The sequence below is a fragment of the Bos taurus genome, chromosome 8, assembly GCF_002263795.3.
Source record: "Bos taurus isolate L1 Dominette 01449 registration number 42190680 breed Hereford chromosome 8, ARS-UCD2.0, whole genome shotgun sequence".
Classification (NCBI taxonomy): Eukaryota; Metazoa; Chordata; class Mammalia; order Artiodactyla; family Bovidae; genus Bos; species Bos taurus.
This window is the reverse complement of record NC_037335.1, coordinates 78,660,456-78,678,047: the sequence shown is the minus strand read 5'-3', so window position 1 is coordinate 78,678,047 and position 17,592 is coordinate 78,660,456. Positions and strand designations below refer to the sequence as shown.

The following is a 17,592-nucleotide window of genomic DNA, read 5'->3' as shown; positions in this document are numbered from 1 at the left end:
CAATGAGTCAGCCCTTCGCATCACATGGCCAAAGTATTGGAGTTTCAGCTTCAACATCAGTCCTTCCAATGAACACCCAGGACTGATCTCCTTTAGGATGGACTGGTTGGATCTCCTTGCAGTCCAAGGGACGCTCAAGAGTCTTCTCCAACACCACAGTTCAAAAGCACCAATTCTTCTGCACTCAGCTTTCTTTATGGTCCAACTCTCACATCCATACATGACCACTGGAGAAACCATAGCCTTGACTAGATGCACCTTTGTTGGCAAAGTAATGTCTCCCCTTTTAATATGCCATCTAGGTTGGTCATAACTTTCCTTCCAAGGAGTAAGCGTCTTTTAATTTCATGGCTGCAATCACCATCTGCAGTGAGTTTGGAGCCTAAAAAAATAAAGTCTGTCACTGTTTCCACTGTTTCCCCATCTATTTGCCATAAAGTGATGGGACCAGATGCTATAATCTTAGTTTTCTGAATGTTGAACTTTAAGCCAACTTTTTTACTCTCCTCTTTCACTTTCATCAGGAGGCTCTTTAGTTCCTCTTCACTTTCTGCCATAAGGGTGGTGTCATCTGCATATCTGAGGTTATTGATATTTCTCCTAGCAATCTTGATTTCAGCTTGTGCTTTATCCAGCCCACTGTTTCTCATGATGTACTCTGCATATAAATTAAATCAGTAGGGTGACAATATACGTCCTTGATGTACTCCTTTTCCTATTTGGAACCAGTCTGTTGCTCCATGTCCAGTTCTAACTGTTGCTTCCTGACCTACATACAGCACAAGAGGAAGGTCAAGTGGTCTGGTATTCCCATCTCTTTCAGAATTTTCCACAGTTTATTGTGAGCCACATAGTCAAAGGCTTTGGCATAGTCAATAAAGCAGAAATAGATGGTTTTCTGGAGCTCTCTTGCTTTTTTGATGATCTAGCATATCTTGGCAATTTGATCTCTGGTTCCTCCATCTTTTCTAAATCCAGCTTGAACATCAGGAAGTTCACAGTTCACGTATTGCTGAAGCCTGGCTTGGAGAATTTTGAGCATTACTTTACTAGCGTGTGAGATGAGTACAATTGTGCAGTAGTTTGAGCATTCTTTGACATTGGCTTTCTTTGGGATTGGAATGAAAATCGACCTTTTCCAGTCCTGTGGCCACTGCTGAGTTTTCCAAATTTGCTGGCATATTGAGTGCAGCACTTTCACAGCATCAACTTTTAGGATTTGAAATAGCTCAACTGGAATCCCATCACCTCCACTAGCTCTGTTTGTAGTGAGGCTTCCTAAGGCCCACTTGACTTCACATTCCAGGTTGTCTGGCTCTAGGTAAGTTATCACACCATTGAGATTATCTTGGTCATGAATATCTTTTTTGTACAGTTCTTCTGTGCATTCTTGCCATCTCTTGGTTAAAATCTTTTGCTTCTATTAGGTCCATACCATTTCTGCCTTTTATTGTGTTTATCTTTGTATGAAATACTCCCTTGGTATCTCTAATTTTCTTGAAGAGATCTCTCGTCTTTCCCATTCCATTGTTTTCCTCTATTTCTTTTCACTGATCGCTAAGGAAGGCTTTCTTATCTCTCCTTGCTTTTCTTTGCAACTCTTGTGTTCAAATGGGTATATCTTTACTTGTCTAGTTTGATGATCTTTACCTTTTAATTGTAGTTGTAGTCCACTCACAGTTGAAATAGTTATTATGTTTGAATTTAAGATCACCATTGCCTTTTTTGTTTTCTGTTCCTCTTTTCATCATTTCTATATTCTTTAATTAATGAAGTATTTAAAACAACATTCTATCTTAACTTACCTGCTGATTCTTAGCTATTTTAGTGATTGCCATGGGGATTACAATATACATCCTTATATCACCATAGTCTACCTTGAATTAGCATGATATTTCTTTAAGTATAATATAAAAAACTTACTATGGCATGTTTTAATTGATTTGTCCCATTTTTAGTGCTATTGTTGTCTTTCATTTTACCTCTGCATTTTATAAACCCTACGGTACATTTTTATCCACTTTGAATAGTAAATTATATTTAAAAATGAGAACAATACTTTCTATTTACTTGCATATACATGCTTCCTGACATGCTATAACCCTTCATTTTGGTTTCTGTTTCTATCTGATATCATTTCCCTTCAGCAAAAAAATCTTTCTGTTATATTTCTTTCTGCAGGGGAAAATTCTCTTGGCAATTGTTTTTGTCATTCTTTTTTTCCTATTATTTTTAGAGGGTATTTTCAGTTGATATAGAATTCTAGGTCAACAGTCTCTCCTTTTCCTTCTAGTATTTTAAAGATTTCTTGTCATTGTCTTCTGGCTTGTACTAATATTCACTGATATCCTCTTCTGCAGTATATGCTCTTGTGTTAAGTATACCCAGTAAAATTTTCATTTCAGCTACTGTATTTTGCAGTTCTTAATTTTACCTGAAATTATTTTATGGTTTCTTTTTCTCTGCTGAGCTTTCTTCATCTCTTTGATCATTATGTCCATCTTTTCCTTTGAATCAATGAACATATTTCTAATAACTGTTATAAAGTCTTTTTATGATAACTTTAACATCTCCACATGCATACTGAAGTGGGTTGCCATGCCCTGCTCCGGGGGATCTTTCTGACCCAGGGGGTCTAAACTGCATCTCCTACAATTCCTGCATTGCAGGTGGATTCTTTACCACTGAGACACTGGGGAAGCCCCATATCATCTCTCAGTTCAGTTCAGGTGCTCAGTCGTGTCTGACTGATTGCGACCCCATGGATTGTAGCATGCTAAGCTTCCCTGTCCATCACCAGCTCCCAGAGTTTACCCAAAACCATGTCCATTGAGTCAGTGATACCATCCAACCATCTCATCCTCTGTCATCCCCTTCTGCTCTTGCCTTCAATCGCTCCCAGCATCAGGGTCTTTTCGAATGAGTCAGCTCTTTGCATCAGGTGGCCGAAGTTTTGGGGTTTCAGCTTCAGCATCAGTCCTTCCAATGAATATTCAGGACTGGTTTCCTTTAGGATGGACTTGTTTGATCTCCTTGCAGTCCAAGGGACTCTCAAGAATCTTCTCCAACACCACAGTTTGAAAGCATCAATTCTTCCAGTGCTCAGCTTTCTTTATAGTCTAACTCTCACATCTATACATGACTACTGGAGAAACCATAGCTTTGACTAGACAGACCTTTGTTGGCAAAGTAATGTCTCTGCTTTTTAATATGCTGTCTAGGTTGGTGATAACTTTTCTTTGAAGGAGTAAGGGTCTTTTAATTTCATGCCTGCAGTCACCATCTGCAGTGAGTTTGGAGCCCAGAAAAGTAGTCTGCCACTGTTTCCATTGTTTCCCCATCTATTTGCCATGAAGTGATGGAACCAGATGCCATGATCTTAGTTTTCTGAATGTTGAACTTTAAGCCAACTTTTTCACTCTCCTCTTTCACTTTCATCAAGAGGCTCTTTGGTTCTTCTTCGCTTTCTGCCATGAGGGTGGTGTCATCTGCATATCTGAGGTTATTTTATTTTATTTTTTTTTGAAGTGTGCAGAAGCTAGTTTTTAAATAAAGGTGACAAACACCGGTAAGATTCTTATAACACTTATAAACAAATGTGATTCTGGAAGTTGAGTACAAGAGAATGATAGTGCAATCATCGATAAGTAAACCAAAGGCATAATCTTCTAAACCATTTAGTTAAACAATAAATTCTAGTTTAAAAAAAGTTTAAAACTACATAAAACTCAAAGCAATCTAACTATTTTTCTACCTGAGATCAAAATAAGTTTTTTTTCCTATCTAAACATAATTTGTGGCATTGAGGTAAATCTGAATTCACGTGATACACTTTGTCAAACTTTTCAAAAAAATTTTAAGCCCTGCTGTAGAGAGAAATTCTCATGTTATACATTCATATTTACATATTTTTTCCTCAAAGACTAATGACAAATTTATGAGGTTAATAGGCCTGTAATGGGACTGTGATACTATTAATAATATGAAAATAAAGCTACTCATTTATACCATGTGTTCCTATACGTGCAATATGAAATGGATCATAGAATCTATGTACAAAGGTGAATCACCAAGAGTTCAGAAATTAAGCTTACTTTAAAAAAGCTCAGTCTGCTCTTTTTTGGAGCAGAGGTTGCAAAGTTGCGATGCATAACAAAAACATTGTGTACCCAGGCTCCAAAACCAAGCACTGGCCTAAACTGGCAATAACTGTAACTTAAAATAAAAATTAAACCCTACTAGATATTCACTGTGGTTACACCACTTTTGGCTTTAGGGTCTGTAGGTTTTACTGAGGTAACAACCTCTTATCTCTTGCCTCCCCTCCTGTGCTTGCCCCCACTGCCTCCAGCTTCCTTTCACGTGGCTGTCTTTGGCAATGCTTCCATGTTTTGAAAGCAGAAGAACCTGCTAAAGTAAATGGAGAGGATGAAAAATAAAACTATAAAAAATGTATGAAAATCAACCTAATTGTATGGACTGAGAAAGAAAATGCTAGAAGGAAGACTAAGAATACCCTCAAGGGAAAACAAGAAAAATTAAAAAAAAAAATTGGGGGACTGTTACTCCTAGATCTTCTTCCACATATCCTGATTAGAAGAGTGTGGAACCAAGATTTCAAACTCTGGAAAGGTGATGACTTTGAAGGAGGAGCTAGGAAAGTAAATAAATGATAAAGAAGTACAGCAGTAGCTTTAGCTGTCAATGAGTTTCTTTGCTCTGGCATTGGCATTGTCAATACGATCTTTGTTGGTGTCAGCCTTTTCTGTGATCCATTCTATTTGTCGGTTTTGAGCTTCAATCTCATTGCCCATGTCCAGAGCCATGTTTTTTTAGGTTTCCTAGGATACTGCCCACTTGAGTCAGGTTGTCTTCCATTTCATCTTCCCTGGCATCATTTGTTATACGTTTAATGTATCCCCCGCTGGCTGTTCCTGCAGTTGCTTGTTGAGGCTGACCATTTGTCACTCGGCCTGGCTGCTTAGATACTATATTGCTAGGAGAGTTGTCTCCACCATCACCCTATGTTGCCTTATAGGCTTTACTAGACTCAAAGTTCTTTGTCCTACTACATGGGCATACACAAAGGCCACAGCACTTGTTGAGTTCTGTTAAAGTCTTCTCTGCTTCTCTCATGTCTTTGTTTTTTTGGTCCATGCCTTCTTCTATGCGTTTTAGTTGTTCCCCTTGTTCATCCAGCATAGTGATAGTCTTGATTCCTGCATCCTGTGACTCAATGGCTAAACCCAGGATTCTCCTTGTATTTTCCAGAGACTCATCAGTAACCTGGTTAGCCCTTATCTGAATTTCTTCTGCTGAGAGATTATCCGTGGTGAATTAAAATTCTTGATAGGTGCAGAAACTGAAATGTGGATATTCAAGCAGAGTTCCAGCCACTCCTCTCCGGCCGCTACAGCTCGGACACCCGCAGGCCGAACTCCCAGCTGCTATATCTGAGGTTATTGATATTTCTCCTAGCAATCTTGATTCCAACTTGTGCTTCATCCAGTCCAGTGTTTCTCATGTTGTACTATGCATATAAGTTAAATAATCAGGGTGACAATATACAGCCTTGACTCATTCCTTTCCCAATTTGGAACCAGTCTATTTTTCCATGTTTAGTTCTAACTGCTGCTTTCTGATCTGCATACAGATTTCTTAGGAGACATGTCAGGTGCTCTGGTATTTCCATCTCTTGAAGAATTTCCCACAGTTTTTTATGATCCACACAGTCAAAGGCCTTGGCATAGTCAATAAAGCAGAAGTAGATGTTTTTCTGGAACTGTCTTGCTTTTTAAATGATCCAGTGGATGTTGGCAATTTGATCTCTGGTTCCTCTGTCTTTTCTAAATCCAGCTTGAACATCTGGAAGCTCACGGTTCACGTATTGCTAAAGCCTGGCTTGGAGAATTTTGAGCATTACTTTACTAGTGTGTGAGATGAGTACAATTGTGTGGTAGTCTGAGCAGTCTTTGGCATTGCCTTTCTTTGAGATTGGAATGGAAACTGACCTTTTCCAGTCCTGTGGCCACTGATGAGTTTTCCAAATTTCCTAGTATCATCTCTAGGTCCATTTTATTAATTATTTTTGATTATAGCTCACATATATTTCTATTAATGTGTTATAATTTTTATTGTATGCTGATCATTGTAGATGTCACATTGCTGAGAGCTTTGATTTTATTTTTCTCCTCTAAAGACTATTGAACTTTTACCTGCCTTGCAGTTAATTTATTTGCACATCAGTTAGACCTTGTCCAGTTTTGTCTTAGCCTTTGTTAGGATAGGTCTAGTGTTGTCCATAATCTAAGGTTAATGTAGTTTTCCTTCTAAAGCATTGCTATTCTCAGATCTCAACCACCATTCATGGTGGTTTGTGAGGTTTAACCATTCTACCTGGTCAGAGTTCCACATCTCAGACCTGTCTAATATAGAATCACTGTTAACTCCAGGCACCTCTTCCCTGCATAGCTATTTTCTACCAGGATACATGAAGACTGGCCTGAACTTCTGCAGTTTAATATTCAGTCAAAGACTCAAGGAGAATCTTACAGATGTTGGGGAGTCCCTTCTCTTGTTAAATCCCTCTTCTCTGGTACTTTGCCGTCTACAAATCCCAGCTACCTAAGCAATTGTGAAATTTTGTTTCCTATGCCTGGTGAGACTTCTGTTCTTTATTTGGTCTTGTCTTTGTGAGATAATTTGGAAACTGTTTCCAAATCAAAAGCTACAGAGAATGAGGAATTTACCTCATGCATTTCACATCTTTGAAGCTCTGACATTTAGAGTCCAAAGCATTTCTCCATGTTGTTACCCTGAGAGGGTAAGTCTGATACCTATAATTCTGTCACGGTTGGATCCAGGAATCACTTTCTTTTTATTTAAAAAATAAAATTATCAATTTTATTTATCCTTTCAAAGAACCAGCTTTTGGCTTTGTTGATTTTTGCTATGGTCTCTTTTGTTTCTTTTGCATTTATTTCTGCCCTAATTTTTAAGATTTCTTTCCTTCAACTAACCGGGGGTTCTTCATCTCTTCCTTTTCTTTCTTTTTTTGCTTTAGGTGTAGAGTTCGGTTATTTATTTGACTTTTGACTTGTTTCTTGAGGTATGCCTGTATTGCTATGAATCTTCCCCTTAGGACTGCTTTTACAGTGTCCCAGGTTTTGGGTTGTTGTGTTTTCATTTTCATTCGTTTCTATGCAAATTTTGATTTCTTTTTTGATTTCTTCTGTGATTTGTTGGTTATTCAGCAGCGTGTTGTTCAGCCTCCATATGTTGGAATTTTTAATAGGTTTTCTCCTGTAATTGAGATCTAATCTTACTGCATTGTGGTCAGAAAAGATGCTTGGAGTGATTTCAATTTTTTTTTGAATTTACCAAGGCTAGATTTATGGCCCAGGATGTGATCTATCCTGGAGAAGGTTCCGTGTGTGCTTGAGAAAAAGGTGAAATTCATTGTTTTGGGATGAAATGTCCTATAGATATCAATTAGGTCTAACTGGTCTATTGTATCATCTAAAGTTTGTGTTTCCTTGTTAATTTTCTGTTTAGTTGATCTATCCATAGGTGTGAGTGGGGTATTAAAGTCTCCCACTATTATTGTGTTATTGTTAATTTCTCCTTTCATACTTATTAGCATTTGTCTATATTTATAATTGTTATATCTTCTTCTTGGATTGATCCTTTGATCATTATGTAGTGACCTTCTTTTTCTCTTTTCACAGCCTTTGTTTTAAAGTCTATTTTATCTGATATGAGTATTGCTACTCCTGCTTTCTTTTGGTCTCTATATGCATGGAAAATCTTTTTCCAGCCCTTCACTTTCAGTCTGTATGTGTCCCCTGTTTTGAGGTGGGTCTCTTGTAGACAACATATGTAGGGGTCTTGTTTTTGTATCCATTCAGCCAGTCTTTGTCTTTTGGTTGGGGCATTCAACCCATTTACATTTAAAGTAATTATTGATAAGTATGATCCCATTACTATTTACTTTATTGTTTTGGGTTTGAATTTATACACCATTTTTGTGTTTCCTGTCTAGAGAATATCCTTTAGTATTTGTTGGAGAGCTGGTTTGGTGGTGCTGAATTCTTAGCCAGACTCATCAAGAAGCAAAGGGAGAAAAATCAAATCAATAAAATTAGAAATGAAAATGGAGAGATCACAACAGACAACACAGAAATACAAAGGATCATAAGAGACTACTATCAACAATTATATGCCAATAAAATGGACAACGTGGAAGAAATGGACAAATTCTTAGAAAAGTACAACTTTCCAAAACTGGACCAGGAAGGAATAGAAAATCTTAACAGACCCATCACAAGCACGGAAATTGAAACTGTAATCAAAAATCTTCCAGCAAACAAAAGCCTAGGTCCAGATGGCTTCACAGCTGAATTCTACCAAAAATTTAGAGAAGAGCTAACACCTATCCTACTCAAACTCTTCCAGAAAATTACAGAGGAAGGTAAACTTCCAAACTCATTCTATGAGGCCACCATCACCCTAATACCAAAACCTGACAAAGATGCCACAACAAAAGAAAACTACAGGCCAATATCACTGATGAACATAGATGCAAAAATCCTTAACAAAATTCTAGCAATCAGAATCCAACAACACATTAAAAAGATTATACACCATGACCAAGTGGGCTTTATCCCAGGAATGCAAGGATTCTTCAATATCCACAAATCAATCAATGTAATACACCACATTAACAAATTGAAAAATAAAAACCATATGATTATCTCAATAGATGCAGAGAAATCCTTTGACAAAATTCAACATCCATTTATGATAAAAACTCTCGAGAAAGCAGGAATAGAAGGAACATACCTCGACATAATAAAAGCTATATATGACAAACCCACAGCAAACATTATCCTCAATGGTGAAAAATTGAAAGCATTTCCTCTAAAGTCAGAAACAAGACAAGGGTGCCCACTTTCACCATTACTATTCAACATAGTTTTGGAAGTTTTGGCCACAGCAATCAGAGCAGAAAAAGAAATAAAAGGAATCCAAATTGGAAAAGAAGAAGTAAAACTCTTACTGTTTGCAGATGACATAATCCTCTATATAGAAAACCCTAAAGACTCCACCAGAAAATTACTAGAACTAATCAATGATTATAGTAAAGTTGCAGGATATAAAATCAACACACAGAAATCCATTGCATTCCTATACACTAATAATGAGAAAACAGAAAGAGAAATTAAGGAAACAATTCCATTCACCTTTGCAACGAAAAGAATAAAATACTTAGGAATATATCTACCTAAAGAAACTAAAGACCTATATATAGAAAACTATAAAACACTGGTGAAAGGAATCAAAGAGGACACTAATAGATGGAGAAATATACCATGTTCATGGATTGGAAGAATCAATATAGTGAAAATGAGTATACTACCCAAAGCAATTTATAGATTCAATGCAATCCCTATCAAGCTACCGACAGTATTCTTCACAGAGCTAGAACAAATAATTTCACAGTTTGTATGGAAACACAAAAAACCTCGAATAGCCAAAGCAATCTTGAGAAAGAAAAATGGAACTGGAGGAATCAACCTGCCTGACTTCAGGCTCTACTACAAAGCTGCAGTCATCAAGACAGTATGGTACTGGCACAAAGACAGAAATACAGATCAATGGAACAAAATAGAAAGCCCAGAGATAAATCCATGCACATATGGACACCTTATCTTTGACAAAGGAGGCAGGAATATACAATGGATTAAAGACAATCTCTTCAACAAGTGGTGCTGGGAAAACTGGTCAACCACTTGCAAAAGAATGAAACTAGAACACTTTCTAACACCATACACAAAAATAAACTCAACATGGATCAAAGATCTAAACGTTAAGACCAGAAACTATAAAACTCCTAGAGGACAACATAGGCAAAACACTCTCTGACATACATCACAGCAGGCTCCTCTATGACCCACCTCCCAGAATATTGGAAATAAAAGCAAAAATAAACAAATGGGACCTAATTAACCTTAAAAGCTTCTGCACAACAAAGGAAACTATAAGCAAGGTGAAAAGACAGCCTTCAGAATGGGAGAAAATAATAGCAAATGAAGCAACTGACAAACAACTAATCTCAAAAATATACAAGCAACTCCTACAGCTCAATTCCAGAAAAATAAATGACTCAATCAAAAAATGGGCCAAAGAACTGAATAGACATTTCTCCAAAGAAGACATACAGATAGCTAACAAACACATGAAAAGATGCTCAACATCACTCATTATCAGAGAAATGCAAATCAAAACCACTATGAGGTACCATTTCACGCCAGTCAGAATGGCTGCGATCCAAAAGTCTACAAGCAATAAATGCTGGAGAGGGTGTGGAGAAAAGGGAACCCTCTTACACTGTTGGTGGGAATGCAAACTAGTACAGCCACTATGGAGAACAGTGTGGAGATTCTTTAAAAAACTGGAAATAGAACTGCCTTATGATCCAGCAATCCCACTGTTGGGCATACACACTGAGGAAACCAGAAGGGAAAGAGACATGTGTACCCCAATGATCATTGCAGCACTGTTTATAATAGCCAGAACATGGAAGCAACCTAGATATCCATCATCAGATGAATGGATAAGAAAGCTGTGGTACATATACACAATGGAGTACTACTTAGCCAATAAGAAGAATGCATTTGAGTCAGTTCTAATGAGGTGGATGAAACTGGAGCCTATTATACAGAGTGAAGTAAGCCAGAAAGAAAAACACCAATACAGTATACTAACGCATATATATGGAATTTAGAAAGATGGTAACAATAACCCTGTATACGAGACAGCAAAAGAGACACTGATGTATAGAACAGTCTTTTGGACTCTGTGGGAGAGGGAGAGGGTGGGATGATTTGGGAGAATAGCATTGAAACATATATAATATCATATATGAAACGAGTCGCCAGTCCAGGTTCAATGCATGATACTTGATGCTTGGGGCTGGTGCACTGGGACGACTCAGAGGGATGGTAATGGGAGGGAGGTTGGAGGAGGGTTCAGGATGGGGAACACATGTATACCTGTGGCAGATTCATTTTGATATATGGCAAAACCAATACAACATTGTAAATTTAAAAAATAAAATAAAATTAAAAAAAAATAAAAATAAAATTATCTTTTTATAAACCCATTTAATTTTGATACTTTATTTGTATGTTTATGAGGATCTGTAGCATTTCCCTGCTCATGGCAGAGGGAGAGAGACAGTCACACATATTAAGAGCAATGTAAGAACTCATTAATAAACACACACCAAAAGAGCCTACCACCCCCTTTATATTTGTAATGCTTTTCCTTCATAATACCAGAGCAATTGACAGAATTTGTATTTCTGTTAGAACTGTGAATGAGACTTGAAAGTGCTGGCAAAGCAAAGTAACTTGGCAAAATTAGCACATCTCTTGGGGGATCTGAGATCACTTGTCAGCTTCTTTGCCCCATTACTTCTGTTGACCATATTATTGTGGAGCCATAGAATCAGCTCTCTTCTGTCCACCATCTCCCACCTTAATATCCTCACCCAATCACTGAGGCTTGGAGTACTCTACACTGGTTGTAAAAGCTTCCATAGTTAGAGTCAGGACTTAAAAATGTTGGAGAAGGTAACACGCTGAATTGGAGCCTCATTGGGGTGTAAGTAATCCCAGATATTTTTATGAGGGTAATTTCTGTGGAAAAGGTTGAAGTTGAGCTGAAGCTATTTTAGGGAGGTGGTAGAAAGAGAAAAGGCATAGAATAGAGGAAATGATGTGATTCTTAACAAAGATAAGTTTTGAAGAGTCACAAATGGCTCCCTAAAGTTTGTTTTCTGGTTGATAAAGAAAAGAGTAGAAATGTTTGACAAACAATCCTTTCCGTTGTTCACCCATTTCTGGTGAATAAACTCAAAGAGGCAACTGAGCAAAAATTGAGAGAAAAAGTGTAGTGTATTCTCTGCCTCCTGCTGCTACTGCTGCTAAGTCGCTTCAGTCGTGTTCGACTCTGTGCGACCCCATAGACGGCAGCCCACCAGGCCCTGCCGTCCCTGGGATTCTCCAGGCAAGAACACTGGAGTGGGTTGCCATTGCCTTCTCCATTGTGTGAAAGTGAAAAGTGAAAGTGAAGTCGCTCTGTCCTGTCCGACTCTTTGCGACCCCATGGTCTGCAGCCTACCAGGCTCCTCCATCCATGGGATTTTCTAGGCAAGAGTACTGGAGTGGCTTGCCATTGCCTTCTCCGTTGCCTCCAGTGTTCGGCTAACATAGGTTAGAAAAAGAGTTACCAGAGGAACTGACATGCTGACTTACTGCATCAGATGGGGACAGCTCTGAGTCTCCCAAGATTCATCCCTCTGTCAAGTATCCTACCTGGAGTCTCTTCAAAAATCTGTGAATGACCTCCAAAAAGTCAGGTAGCAATGACTTTTAAAGTTAAGCAAGATGTAATTTATTTCCTTTTTCTTAGGGGTAAATCAGAGCAATTAATGAAACCAATTGATTATTAATTAAATTATGTAGCTCAAGTTAATTAACTAAAATTAAATCAGAATATAATTAGAGTTTTCTCCTTGGGGGGAAATGAGGAAAAAAAAAAAAAAAACAGTTGAGAAATGTTGCCATAGAACCTCAGATAATCCCTTAAAGTTTGTTCGATGATACACCACAATTAAAGAACTCCCAACCACATTTTTGTCTTATTTTCAAGCTGTGGATACGTTTTCTTAAACTGAGAGAGTTACAGAGTAGAAATGGCTGTCTGGCACATCTAGATAAGAAGGGCCAGAGGCAGGTAGTTCAGACTCCCTGGAAAGAGTGGGAGCAGACACAAACCAGTTGTGGAATTCAAAGGCCCCAGGATTCAGCTGAGGGGCATTCAGACCTGGGGTGGACCAGAAGCTGGAAGTGAGAGACAGAGTGGCTGCAATATCTCAGCTCAACATATGCCAGTGCAGATAGACCACATCTGGTCCAGCCATGCAACATGTTCCATCATTCTCACATCCTTTCAGGCTGTATCTGCATCCACAGGGGTAGGGTCAGAACTAACTGTGAAATGAATTTGATTACACTTCCATCATACAGCCCCGTGGGAACTCAGAGTAGAAATTAAACTTAGAGAATGGCAACCTACTCCAATATTTTTGCCTGGAGATTTCCACGGACAGACCAAGGAATCACAAAGAGTTGGATATGACTGAATGATTAACACATAGAGAAAAATATAACAAATCGTATTTCTTCTACCCCTGCATTTTGGGCCTGAGATTTTGCCTCCTACGTGTACTTTTGAAAAACACAGGTGAGGAACATACAATAATGAGATGGGGGACAGAACTCAGGGCTCTCCTATACTTCCTGAGAGCCTGAAACAGTTGCTGAACAAAGCCGCGGAAGAATATGCACTGGGTTTAAGTGAGCTTCTCCCACAGAAATTCTTACACATGATAAGGGTGCATAGAGATTATTCAGTTCAGTTCAGTTCAGTCCCTCAGTAGTGTCTGACTCTTTGCAACCCCACGAGTCGCAGCACGCCAGGCCTCCCTGTCCATCACCAACTCCCGGAGTTCACTCAGACTCATGTCCATCGAGTCAGTGATGCCATCCAGCCATCTCATCCTCTGTCGTCCCCTTCTCCTCCTGCCCCCAGTCCCTCCCAGCTTCAGAGTCTTTTCCAAGGAGTCTACTCTTTGCATGAAGTGTCCAAAGTACTGGAGTTTCAGCTTCAGCATCATTCCCTCCAAAGAAATCCCAGGGCTGATCTCCTTCAGAATGGACTGGTTGCATCTCCTTGCAGTCCAAGGGACTCTCAAGAGTCTTCTCCAACACCACAGTTCAAAAGCAGCAATTCTTCGGCGCTCAGCCTTCTTCACAGTCCAACTCTCACATCCATACATGACCACAGGAAAAACCATAGCCTTGACTAGACAGACCTTTGCTGGCAAAGTAATGTCTCTGCTTTTGAATATGCTATCTAGGTTGGTCATAACTTTCAACTTCAAGCAAAAGTTGAATATTTCAGTACTGAATTGGCAGAGATAGTGGTCTTTCTCACAAAATTATACTGGCTGACTTTTCTTTTGTTCAACTTGTCATCTTTCCAGGTGGTAAAATCTTATCTGAATGTTAGCATTTTCCTTCATGAGCTGCTTGAATCATAGAAAAAAAGCCCTGAGCTCTGTAAGAGAAGTTCCCATGAATGATTCTGGCAATGTGAGAGGGGAAATTGAGAATGTGAGAGGGGAAATTGAGAATGTGAGAGGGGAAATTGTTGTCCAGTTCCATGTGATTGAGAAGATTTATCTATCAGTTTGGTGAAATTATGAAAGGAATACATGAGGATCTAAGAGTCACTGCCTAAATGGAAATTTCTCATTTTACAGATAATAAAACTGATGTTCAAGAAAATGGGGAGGGGGAGTGCCCAACACACAGTTAGAGACAGAGGGGTGGAACACAGAGGGAGAAGAGAATTTCACTTTCCTTTTCTGGCTTTAATCACTATGATACAATTTGAAAATAATGAAATGTTCATTTGCTCCCCCTCCTTGACCCATACATTTGTGCTTTTAATCCATACACATTAATTAAAATTCAGGCACTTAATCATAGCCACGGACCTATATTGGACTTCCCTGGTAGCTCAGTTGGTAAAGAATCCACCTGCAGAGGAGAGGAGGAGACCCCAGTTCGATTCCTGGGTTGGGAATATCCCCTGAAGAAGGGATAGGCTATCCTCTCCAGTATTCTTGGGCTTCCCTGGTGGCTCAGATGGTAAAGAATCCACCTGCAATGCGGGAGACCTGGGTTCGATCCAGGGTTGGGAAGATCACCTGGAGCCCACTGCAGTTTTCTTGCCTGGAGAATCCCCATGGACAGAGGAGCCTGGTAGGCTGCTGCAGTCCATGGGGTCACAAAGAGTCAAACATGACTGAGCGACTGAACTGAACTGAACTGAATATGATATCAATAAAGAAATACGAGTATGAAGTTCAGCCTTAAATGCGGTTCTTAGTTTTTCTCAAAAAATCTGAAAACATCCAATCTCAAGTGTTATCTTTATGTCCACCACTTGTTTCTCTCTTAGGAGCTCCATTTATGTCCTATGAGCTTCTGCAGGTCCCACAGGGTACGTGTTGTTTCTTTCTTTTCTTGAGCTTTGGGAAGGACGCAGGAGAGGACTTCAACAGGTCCTGAAATAGGGTCTGTTTTGTATTATAGGAATCTAGAAGATGAGAACAGAAGGTCATGGAACTGCATACAAGAAGAACAGCTATTGCAAAAGGGATGCAAACACAAACTCTATTCTGAGCTGACTCTTCTCAGCTCTCAGCCCTTTTAATCTGAACAGCTCTTCAGAAGTCATTAAATCTCCATTTTGATAGCCAGTGACAAAAATGGAAATACTGTCAGATTTTGGAAGGAAACTTTGAAAACTATTTAGCTTTATAGATAAGGATACTCAGGCTCATGGGCTTCCCAGGTGGCACAGTTGTCAAGACTGCCAATGCAGGAGATGCAAGAGATGTTTTGGGTTCAATCCCTGGGTCAGGAAGATCCCCTGGAGGAGGCAATGGCAATCCACTCCAATATTCTGGCCTGGAAAATTCCATGGACAGAGCAACCTGATGGACTACAGCCCATGGGGTCACAAAGAATTGTACATGACTGAGCCACTAAGTGTGCACACACACACACACACACACACACACACACACACACACACGGCTCACAGAGATGAAGCAACTGGTCTAATGACCCAGACTGGGTTAATGATAGACTTTAGAAAAGAGTATGAATATTCTTCAGGCAACACTTAAGAAAATATTTTAGTATAGTGAAATCATGGACAATGTTTTTGTCATGGCATTATTTGTTTCTGTATATTTGCCTAACTGCAAAATGTTTTGAACAAAGAAACATTTAGGGGCTTTCAAACTATTAGGATTTTTTTACTCTGAGTTGAGAAAATAGACATAAAGAAACCTCTGTACATAGGCAAACTAATACGTGGGTGTTCAGATTTATACACATAATTTATAACAATAAAAACAGTTCCCTGACTTACTCGATTACCATCATGTCATTTTTTTCCCCTAATGGAAGCACTTGTCTTCTATTTATTCTGCAATTTATACCAGTGTTTCCATATAGTACACTATTTTATAGATGTGGCACTGTAAGCTAACTTTCATTATTTTAGACATTATATATTAGTTTTCTATTATGGCAATAGATGATTTAACTCAGTCCAAATGCTGTTTCTAATAGAACCTGAGATTGAATTTCTCAACCCCTGATGAGAGGTGATCTGATTTATTGATTTTGACAAATCAGTGACATTTCTTACAACTATGACATTTCTTGCAACTAAGTGTTACGAAGCGGGTTGATGTCTGTTCCACTGCTATGCGCACAGATTGGAATTCTTTACAGATGCAAAGTCACTTATGACCCACCTTTTGAGATATGTATTATTATTCCTGTTTTCAAACATTATAAAATGAGCCTAATCTAAGGTTATATCCTGTGTAATTGGGATTTAACTCCAAATCTCTTTGATTTCAGTTTAGTTCAGTTCAGTCACTCAGTCGTGTCCGACTTTTTGTGATCCGATGAATCGCAGCACGCCAGGCCTCCCTGTCCATCACCATCTCCCGGAGTTCACTCAAACTCATATCCATTGAGTCGATGATGCCATCCAGCCATCTCATCCTCTGTTGTCCCCTTTTCCTCCTGCCCCCAATCCCTCCCAGCATCAGAGTCTTTTCCAATGAGTCAACTCTTCGCATGAGGTGGCCAAAGTACTGGAGTTTCAGCTTTAGCGTCATTCCTTCCAAAGAAATCCCAGGGCTGATCTCCTTCAGAATGGACTGGTTGCATCTCCTTGCAGTCCAAGGGACTCTCAAGAGTCTTCTCCAACACCACAGTTCAAAAGCATCAATTCTTCAGCGCTCAGCCTTCTTCACAGTCCAACTCTCACATCCATACATGACCACTGGAAAAACCATAGCCTTGACTAGATGAACCTTTGTTGGCAAAGTAATGTCTCTGTTTTTGAATATGCTATCTAGGTTGGTCATAACTTTCCTTCCAAGGAGTAAGCGTCTTTTAATTTCATGGCTGCAGTCACCATCTGCAGTGATTTTGGAGCCCCCCAAAATAAAGTCTGACACTGTTTCCACTGTTTCCCCATCTTTTTGCCATGAAGTGATGGGACCGGATACCATAATCTTCGTTTTCTGAATGTTGAGCTTTAAGCCAACTTTTTCACTCTCCACTTTCACTTTCATCAGGAGACTTTTTAGTTCCTCTTCACTTTCTGCTATAAGGGTGGTGTCATCTGCATATCTGAGGTTATTGATGTTTCTCCCAGCAATCTTGATTCTAGCTTGTGCTTCTTCCAGTCCAGTGTTTCTCATGATGTATTCTGCATATAAGTTAAATAAGCAGGGTGGCAATATACAGCCTTGATGTACTCCTTTTCCTCTTTGGAACCAGTCTGTTGTTCCATGTCCAGTTCTAACTGTTGCTTCCTGACCTGCATACAGATTTCTCAAGAGGCAGATCAGGTGGTCTGGTA

At 39.1% G+C, this 17,592-nt stretch overlaps 2 pseudogenes; both read right to left on the bottom strand.

Annotated features, from left to right (window-relative positions):
* LOC112447757 (nucleophosmin-like) overlaps positions 1-1,838 on the bottom strand; it is a 51,472-nt pseudogene extending 49,634 nt beyond the window's left edge.
* Positions 1,839-3,700: 1,862 nt separating this feature from the next.
* On the bottom strand, positions 3,701-5,337 carry LOC100336897 (synaptosomal-associated protein 23-like; annotated as a pseudogene).
* Between the last annotated feature and the right edge of the window lie 12,255 nt (positions 5,338-17,592).